Raw genomic sequence first — 9,327 nt, forward strand, 5'->3', positions numbered from 1 at the left:
GGGGTTAGAGAGATGTCGGTCAAAGAATACAGAATTCCAGATAGATGGGAGAAAAAATTCAAGGGATTTGTTATACAACATGGCGACTGTAGTTCATCACCATGTACTGTATTCTGTAAAATTGCTAACAGTAGTTTTGTGTTCTTACCACAGAAAAACAAGTGTGTGAGATAATGCATCTGTCAATTAGCTTCATTTACCTACGCCACAGTGGATACATGTTTCAAAGCAATAATGTGTCGTACACGATACGAACAATTCCTATTTGCCAGTTTAAAAAATATTTATGAAAATGTACCCTTATTGATTCCTGAGTGAATTCTATGTTTTATCCTCTTCATAGCTTCACTGTAATAAAATATGAATAAAATAAATAATCTTATAAACTATGGACCTTCTTTCCTGAAAAAAAATGTCTGCCTACACAAGTGCACAATTTATTTACTTTCGTTGCAATGAGAATTCTTAAATTAAGAACCACAGTTGTGTGTTTTTGTCTTTTGTAATATTTATTTATTGTGATTTTGCAAGGCTCTGGGACTGAGTCTTGAACTCCGGTTGGTCATGTGAGAATTCAGCACCCTAATCACCATGCCATCTGCTCTCCCAGCTGTGCAGTTATAAATATCATCTCTGAACATACTTGGAACTCAGATCTCTAGGGAAATGAATGACAACTAACTCCAAACATTATTTGTACACTATTTAGATGTTGAATACAACATTAAGTGCTTTGTAAGGATTTTCTCACATCATCTTTTCAATAACCTCAATGTAAATTTTATTATAATCCCCATTAAACAAATGAGGAATCTATACAGGGTTAGGAAATAAATAACTTGCTCAAGGTCAAAAAGCAAGAGAGTTGCAGAGCTGAGATTTGAACTCAGGTTTGTTTGATGACAACATGACATCAATTCTAATGTATTTAAATATCATATATTTAATCTGAAAGAATATCACTCAACACTCAGTCACAAGATTGGTCTTCAAGTTTTCATCAGGCAAATTCGATGCTTTAACTTGACTTCCTCTTTTTTTTTTTAACAGACTTAAGCAATTTTAAGATTACATTCACAATGTCATATAGCCATCGCAAAAGTCCATTTCCGCATTTTCTTCATTATTCCAAACAGAAACTGTCCCCATTAAAAAATAATTCCTTATTTTCCCTCCCTGTAGCCCCTGTAACCTTTGTTCGGCTTTTATCATTACAATTTTCCCTATGCTAGGTACCTCGTGTAAGTGGACTAAAACGCTATTTGTTGTTTTGCATTGCTCTTCTTTTACTTAACAAGATATTTTCAAGTTTCACTCAGGTAGTGGCACATATCAGAATCCCATCCCTTCGTTAGGGTGAATTATATTCCATTGTGTGTATGTACTATATGGTTTTGTCTAATAATTATGAGTAATGATGCTTCTATAAACATTGATGTATATGCATTTGTTTTAGTCCCTTCTTTAATTGTCTTTTTAAATGAGTGCATATAACTTTGTAACAACTTTAATGAAGTTATTTCCAAGCTAGAATCTCTTTGATTCTGGATGTTTGGGTGAGAAATGATGTTTTTAAGGAATAATTATATAATATGTGACAAGGCCCAGTCCTAAATATGACTTAAATCCCACTCTTCACTGATGTAGTAGATCTGATCTACTCTCAATTCCATATAGGCTTATCAAAAACTTTGCAAGAAGATAGTGATTGTGGACATGGGCTGTAATCAATGAGAAATTGTACTCCTCAAGAGTAAAGACTGAATGAGAGGGTCAGCAGATGGGATAATAGTTATGTTCCTAAACTTCCACATAGTCAACCACATTTCAAGTCCCGGACCCAGCAGCTTAAAACTCACACAGGACTCATGTGTGTGTGCACCCAAGATCCTGAGAGGAGAATGGAGAAGAAGGGATGGTGGCGTGGCCATACCCAACCTGGCTGGGTGGGGAGGTGATTTCTGCTTTCTGTCTCTCTCTGTCTCTCTGGCTAGCACACGTGCCCTATGGCAAAAATATCTCTGAAAAAAAATTGAGTAAGAGTCACTGATTCAGAGACTACCTTCTAACCATAAATTTTCTTTTAAACCTCAATTATAGACAGTAAATTAATTTTTCATCTGAGTGGAAAATTTTTAGAACAAAGAAAATACTATAAACTACAAAAAACTATACTAATGCTTTGGTTTTCATTCTTCAATTATTTATTTATTTATTTTTTGTAGAGGTTTTTGCTATAGGACATGTGAACTCATCAGAAAGAGAGAGAGATGGAGAGACAGAAAATGAGAAATCACACTGCAATCCCTTCTCCATTCTCCTCTCGGGATATTGGGCACGCACACACATGTGACCAGCGTGAGTGTTAGCCACCGTGTCTGGGTCTTGAACTGTGATCGACTACATGGGAGTCCAGCGACATAGCCGTTACGCCATCTGCTGGTCCCTCATTCTTCAATTTGTAAAAGTGGAAGAGTTGATTTTTTTTTTTAATGTTATTCTCATTAGCCTCAAGCTTTTAAAATGATTAATTCATAATTAGGTTGCATATTATTAATTAGCTATTTTATTGTGCCAGTAAATAGTTTGAGTAATTTCTTGGATAATTTAAGCTGAGAAGTTCATCAAAAAATGTTTATAAAAGAAGTATTATATAGGAACATTACAAATAATACATAAATATATTTTCACACCTACACATATGCATATACACATTTCTAATTCACATAAGTAGGTCTTATTTCTAATAGGTTAATTCTCCTGTCATATAGATGTTGAGAAGTAATGCCCTTTAATGTCTTCTCTGGACTACTTCCTCAGCTTTCTTTCACATAAGTCCTATTTATTCATTCTTCCGACTACAACACAAATACTATTTCTTTTTGAAGAGAATTTGCACATTACAAAATATATCGCACATTCACTAAATAACACAAGAGACATTACCTAGATTTAATAGAAGTTAACATTTTATGATGTCTTCCTCAGTTCTTTTCTTTATGTAAATTTAAAGATCAGCTCAAGCTCAGCTGTCCATCACCTGAATGTAGACCTATACAAGTTCTGGCATCTATTAGTTACACAAATATTTTAAAACAAAGGCAGGAAATTAAGGGAGCAAATACATAGAAATTGTTTTGAAATTACTGATTAAGAGATACTTTATCATTATAAGCCACTTTTTTTAGATCTTTGCTATAGGGTACATCTACTTGCCTGAGAAAAACAGAAAGAAAGTGAGAAATCACCACCTCGCCCAAAGGGAAAGGCCACACTGTAATCCAGTCTCCTCCGTAATCCTTTTGGGATTTTGGATACACATGCTCCCAGCATGTTTTCTAAGCTGCCATGTCCAGGACTTGAACAGCCAAGCTGGTTATGGCTTGACCACCATGCCACCTGCTGACCCATAAATCACTTTTTAAATACCGACTATAGGCTTATGTATAGAGCAGGGTTATAATCAATATAATAGATAATAAAAAGGATATGACTCCCAGTAGACCTACGCAAATTCTGGCATGTATTATTATAAAACATATTTTTCTTTTTCTTCTACAAATATAGACTTTATAAATTATAGATACTATGTTTTGTGAGTTTCTGTTCAAACTTTTACATGGTGGCACTTGGATATTGATATGGATATAGATGATATAGATGCATAGATAAGTATAGATACAAAAATAATTCTGTGTGTGTGTGTGTGTGTGCACGCAAGTGTGTGTGTATTATTATTATTTTTAATTTGATTGGGAAAGTCATTTTATAAAATGACTTTTAAAATTTTTTAAGGCATTTTTAAAAATTATTTTATTTAACTTTATTATTATTATTTTTAATTTGATTAAAGAGACAGAGAGAGAGAGACAGGAAAGTCAGAAAGCAAGCCACCAGGTCCAGGACTTGAACTGTTTTCGTCCATGTGGGAGTCAAGCACCTTTACCTACCATGCCACCTGCCGGCCTATTATGAGGCATTTTTGTATAGAAAGATATGTCATGACTTTTCTGAATATATATGTATATATATCATCATAGCCTCTTACAGAACTTGTCCTTCTCTTTCAAAGAACTTAGAACATTTTAAAATCATATCTTGAGCACTTATTTTATTAATGGATCAATTTAAGACAGTGGGCATATTTATTTTGCACATTAATTAATGAGTATTAAGTTGTTGAAAGTATGAAAGTATTTCAATTAAAAGGATGTAATTGAGAAAAAGAGAGTTTTTAGATGAATAAAATGTAGATCATTTGAACTCAAACTAAGAATAAACTTAATAACTATGTTTGGTAATACAGTATTGTTTGTCTTAATGTATGACAAATTTAATTTTAATAAGTATTAATTAATCACTTGCCCTGTACTCTATATTTGATTAAGTTGTACCACAGACATAGTGAAATGAATATTTTCTCCCCTCAAGTAGCATTTTCCAAGAGCTGTTAGGTATTGTTTCTTTCTTTTTTTTTTTAGAATTATTTCATTTAGCTTTATTTATTTATTTAAATTTGACCAGATAGGGACAGAGGGAGAGGGAGAGGGAAAAGGAGAAGGCAAGCTGCTAGGTCCAGGACTTGAACCATGGTTGGCCATGTAAAAGTCTAGCACCCTTAACCACCATGCCACCTCTTGTCCCTTACTTTCTTACTTACTTACTTATTTATTTATTTTAAGTATTCTTTCAAACTAACATACCTGACAGATTTTACTTGAAAAGTAACATCCTCCTTATCACCTATTATTTTGATTGTATCCCAGGTGTACACATAAGTCTATAGTAGGTATTTAAAAAGTGATTCATAATGATAAGCTATAAGTCTTAATCAGTAATTTCAAACGATTTCTATATAGTTGCTCATTTCATTACGTGACTTATCTCAAAATATTTTGTTATAAAATATTTGTGCAACTAAGCATTAGTATTACTTTTATAGATATCTGCTTGTGACAGAAATCATTCCAAATATAATGAGTATAATGTAATCTGTATTGCCCAAAGCAGAAATTCAATTCAAGATAATGGCTTGCATAAATGTAAAATTGGACATACATGCAGAATGGCAAGAAATCAAAGATAAATTAATGAGAATGCTTATAATTACATTTAGTGTTTCCTTGTAACAAACTTTTGGAATGAAAATGCACATCTGATTTGTCCATATGCTTAATGAAGGGGAAAATTCAATCTAATTACATTCCAGTTGAATATTTAGTCTTAATACAATATTCTTTAACTTTTTCAACATTTTACATTAAAAGATAGTTTCAATAGATAAAATATATCAAATAAAAAGAAGATTTTTCTGAAACTAATAAAATCTTCTTTATCCTATTACACATTAAAATTCACTAAACATAAATATATTTCTAATCGAATATTTAATTATGTGGTCTTTATGAAAATGTATTTATAAACTTCTTACAGGTTCTATTATAAAAATAATTCAGAAAAATACTATTTAGAAATACAATAATATTCTTTTGCATTAAAGTAGATAAAATAGACATTTAATATATTAAAAGCAATATACTATTAATAAAAGTGTATTCATATATTTGAATTTGTTTTCTTATTTACATTATATTATTTAAATCAGTTACAAAGGGTTATAAACTTTTTGCTTTTCTGAATCTATCTAAATATACATTATATGTTATTATTCTAGATTACTCTCAGTGTAAGAAACCTATTAATTAATCTTATTAAATTTTTAGTTTCAATTTAAATTATACTCATTTATTCCATCTAACTATTAAATTAATCTTCAAATCCTGTGCTTACCAAGAAAAAATATGTATGTACATGTTCAGATATAAAATAGATCATTGCGTCCATCTGGGATACAGGTTAAGGTATTTCTCTATAAAGTTTAAATTTGATCAAAATTTTTTTCTTTTTTTTTACTATTTATTTATTTATTTATTTTAAAGCTTGCTATAGGGCACATGGTGGTCATCAGAGAGAGTGAGAGACAGAGAGAGAAGGAAAATGAGAAAGAAAGCCACCAGCTTTGCAACTCAAAACACAGTTGGCCATGTGGGGGTCCATGCTACTATGTCACCTGCTGGCCCAAGAATATTTTTTTAATTTATTTATTCATTCATTTATTTTAATTTGACAGAGAAAAACACAGAGAGAGAGAACCAGAAGGAAAGCGAGAAAGGAAGTCACAAGGTCTAGGACTCAAACGTGGGTTGACAATATGGGAGTGTCCAGCACCTTCACCACCACACCAACTGCTAGTCCCCCAAGAATTTACTTTTAACCCTATGTGAAGACAAATCACCTACATGGTAGTGAATTGCATATCAGTTGTAAGTCAATTTTCTTTTTGCTATATGCTATCCATTCAAGGCAACATCAGTGCGATAACAGGAAGGAATGCAGTGGCAGGCCACATCCAGTTAGAACATGTGTGCTGCTCCCTAGCACTTTCTTAGTCTCGGTCTTCCATTTTACATTTAATTTTGGAAAAAAATTAAATGTACTATTGGGGTAGACAGGGTGGAATAAACATAAAACATCTGCAGTTATTATATAATATATAAAGCATAGTTTTTTTTGTTTGTTTGTTTGTATTTTTTTTTTTTTTAAGATTTTTGCCACAGGGTACATGTGCACACTGGAGAGGAGACAGAGAGAGGCTAAGAGAGGGAAAGTAAGATATCATCACCTGGTGGGACGGCCATGCTGCAATCCCTTCTCCTCCGTTCTCCTCTCAGGATTTTGGGCATGTATACACACCCACCCAGAATGATTTTGAAGCCACCAGGTCCCAGACTCGAACCGCAGTTGACCATGTGGGAATCTAGTCACCTTGGTCACATGTCACCTTCTGGTCTCACAGAGCATAAATTTTATGAGAGGCAAGTGTCTCTATAATATCCTGTGGTCTTTTGGAGGATGCTGTTCCCAGTCAAATGCGCGCACAAGGGTGTTTAGTAGAAATGTATTCTGTCAAAATGACATTGATATGGGGCCAGCAGGTGGTGGCAGTTAAGACTGATATGGTGGTTAAGGCACTGAACTTCCCGCATGACCAATGGTGGGTCAAGTCCTGTACCTGAAGACTTGCTTTCTCACTTTCACTTTCTCTCTCTCTGGTCAAAATTCAAGTAACAACAATAATAATAACAACCAACATAAATAAATAATTTTTTTTTAATGAAATTGGTTTGCATTATGGAATGAATATTTAACATCCTCCCTTCCCCAATGTGATGGTATTAGGCTGCATCTGGGAGATAAATAGGTTTACATGAGGTCATGAGGGTGGACCCACCATGATGGGATTAGCGCTCTTACAAGAAGAGGAAACAATACCAGAGCTTTTCTCTGCTACCTAAGAAGGCAGCTGCCTAAAGCCAGGTGAAAGTCCTCACCAAGAACCAAATCAGCCAGGACCTTGATTTTGTACTTCTCAGCCTCCAAAACTATGAGAAATCAGTATCTGTTACTTGAACCACTCAGTTTACCTATGACGTTTTGTTACAGCAGCCTGAGCTAAGAGTTTGCTATTTGTGTTTCAAGTTTGCTAGATACAGGAAGTTGCTGCCAGTAGCTAAGTCCCTGCTTGTGGAACTTGTTAAGATTCTTTTAAAGAAGACTTTGCACATTGTAGCTGTCCTTTTTATTGGTCTTTCCAGGACTTCATTACTGTAACTTCCCCCTGGATTTGTTTCCAGAAATATCAGCACCAAATTTTGGTATCTTAGTATCATCTTCAATTTGGCAACCTATAGGTCAATGAACTAAAAAAAAAGAGGCAAAAACAAATCAAACATGTCCTGCCTTATACATGTTAATAGTTAAAAATGATGGGGCTGACACAGTGGTTCAGGCTCTGGACTCCCACATGGCAAACCCTAGTTCGAGTATTGACCTGGCAGCTTGTTTTCTCACTCTCCCTTTCTGTCTTTCTCCCTCTCTTGTCAAAAAGGAAAACAATAATAAATTAAAAATTAAAAGAATTATTTTCAAAAATTAAAAATTATAATAACAATTGACATTAGGACTTACATAGTCCTTACTATGAGTTAGGCATTTTATACTAATTCATTTTCATCTCTTTTATCTAATGCTTACAATAATCCTTTGAATTAGATATTATCACTATCTCTACATTATATATAATGAGACTGAAGCATAAACAGGGTGATTTGGTCATAATTTGGTCAAAGACATACACCTAGGAACTGGCAGGGTCAGAACTAGAATGTAGTCAATCTAGGTTCAAATCCCTGGCTTTTTAACTAGTTCACATTTAGCTTCCTGAGTACTTAAAAAATAATTAAGTTTGCTCAATTTCTATTGCTATTAGAACCAAGTATATACATGCATAAGTCGCTCATAGTGTGTAACTTAGTTTTAATCATTTGACTAGATTTGAAGTTTTACAGTATTTTTAAAAGTAGATAATAATAGATGAAAGAAAAAATTAAATTAAAATTGGCTATACGTCACTCAACATTCCAGTCTAATTTCTAACAGTTGTTTCTCTAATAATGGAATTGCATTTTTCAAAATTTGAGCCTAGCATTATTTTTTAAAACATGGGAGTGACATGATTTTTCTCATTTATATGGAAAGCTTCTCGGGAATGTATTTTAGATGCCTTTCTGTCATTGAAAGCAATTTGATGTAGTTACCCTCATGCTGTAACTATTCCCTACATTACTTCTTGGTGTATTACAACTATAAGTTCGAGAGCTAAATCAATACATAAGAACAAACTCATAATAACAAATTAGTAACTTCTCTCTTCTCAGTTTTTTATATGGTCAAGAGATTTAACATCTGGCTGAATTATCCTAATTTTATACTTCATTTAGTCTATCCTTAAGAATTACTGAATAAAGCATATGCTTAAATTTGCATCACAGATAAACAACAAATATATTTTTAGTATAAGTATGACACATGTAGTGTATAAAATCTCTCTATTCTGTATCTACTGCATTGTTTTTGGCTTATACACATGTGTGGTGTTTTTGCTTTTCTGATTGGGGTGCTAGGACTTTTATTCTAAAGAGTTTTATAACTTTATAATATTAACACTTGGGAAAAAAAATGCCAAAGTGCCTAAAATTGAGCTTTAAATTAAGATCTGATAAAACACTCAGGCAATACTTGCGGGTGTAAAACTGGAAATGAAAAGGCAGAGCAAAGAGAAATTATCAAAGTCAAGGAGACTGATACATATTCTATGAATCCTGTAGCTAGTATTAGAATTAGATAAAAATCATACGTGCAAAGAGCATGATAAGGACAAGGAATCACATTATAACAATGTCTGGGAAGTCACACCAGCTCTGGCTC

Source organism: Tupaia chinensis, unplaced genomic scaffold, assembly GCF_000334495.1.
Source record: "Tupaia chinensis unplaced genomic scaffold, TupChi_1.0 Scaffold148134_1, whole genome shotgun sequence".
NCBI lineage: Eukaryota > Metazoa > Chordata > Mammalia > Scandentia > Tupaiidae > Tupaia > Tupaia belangeri.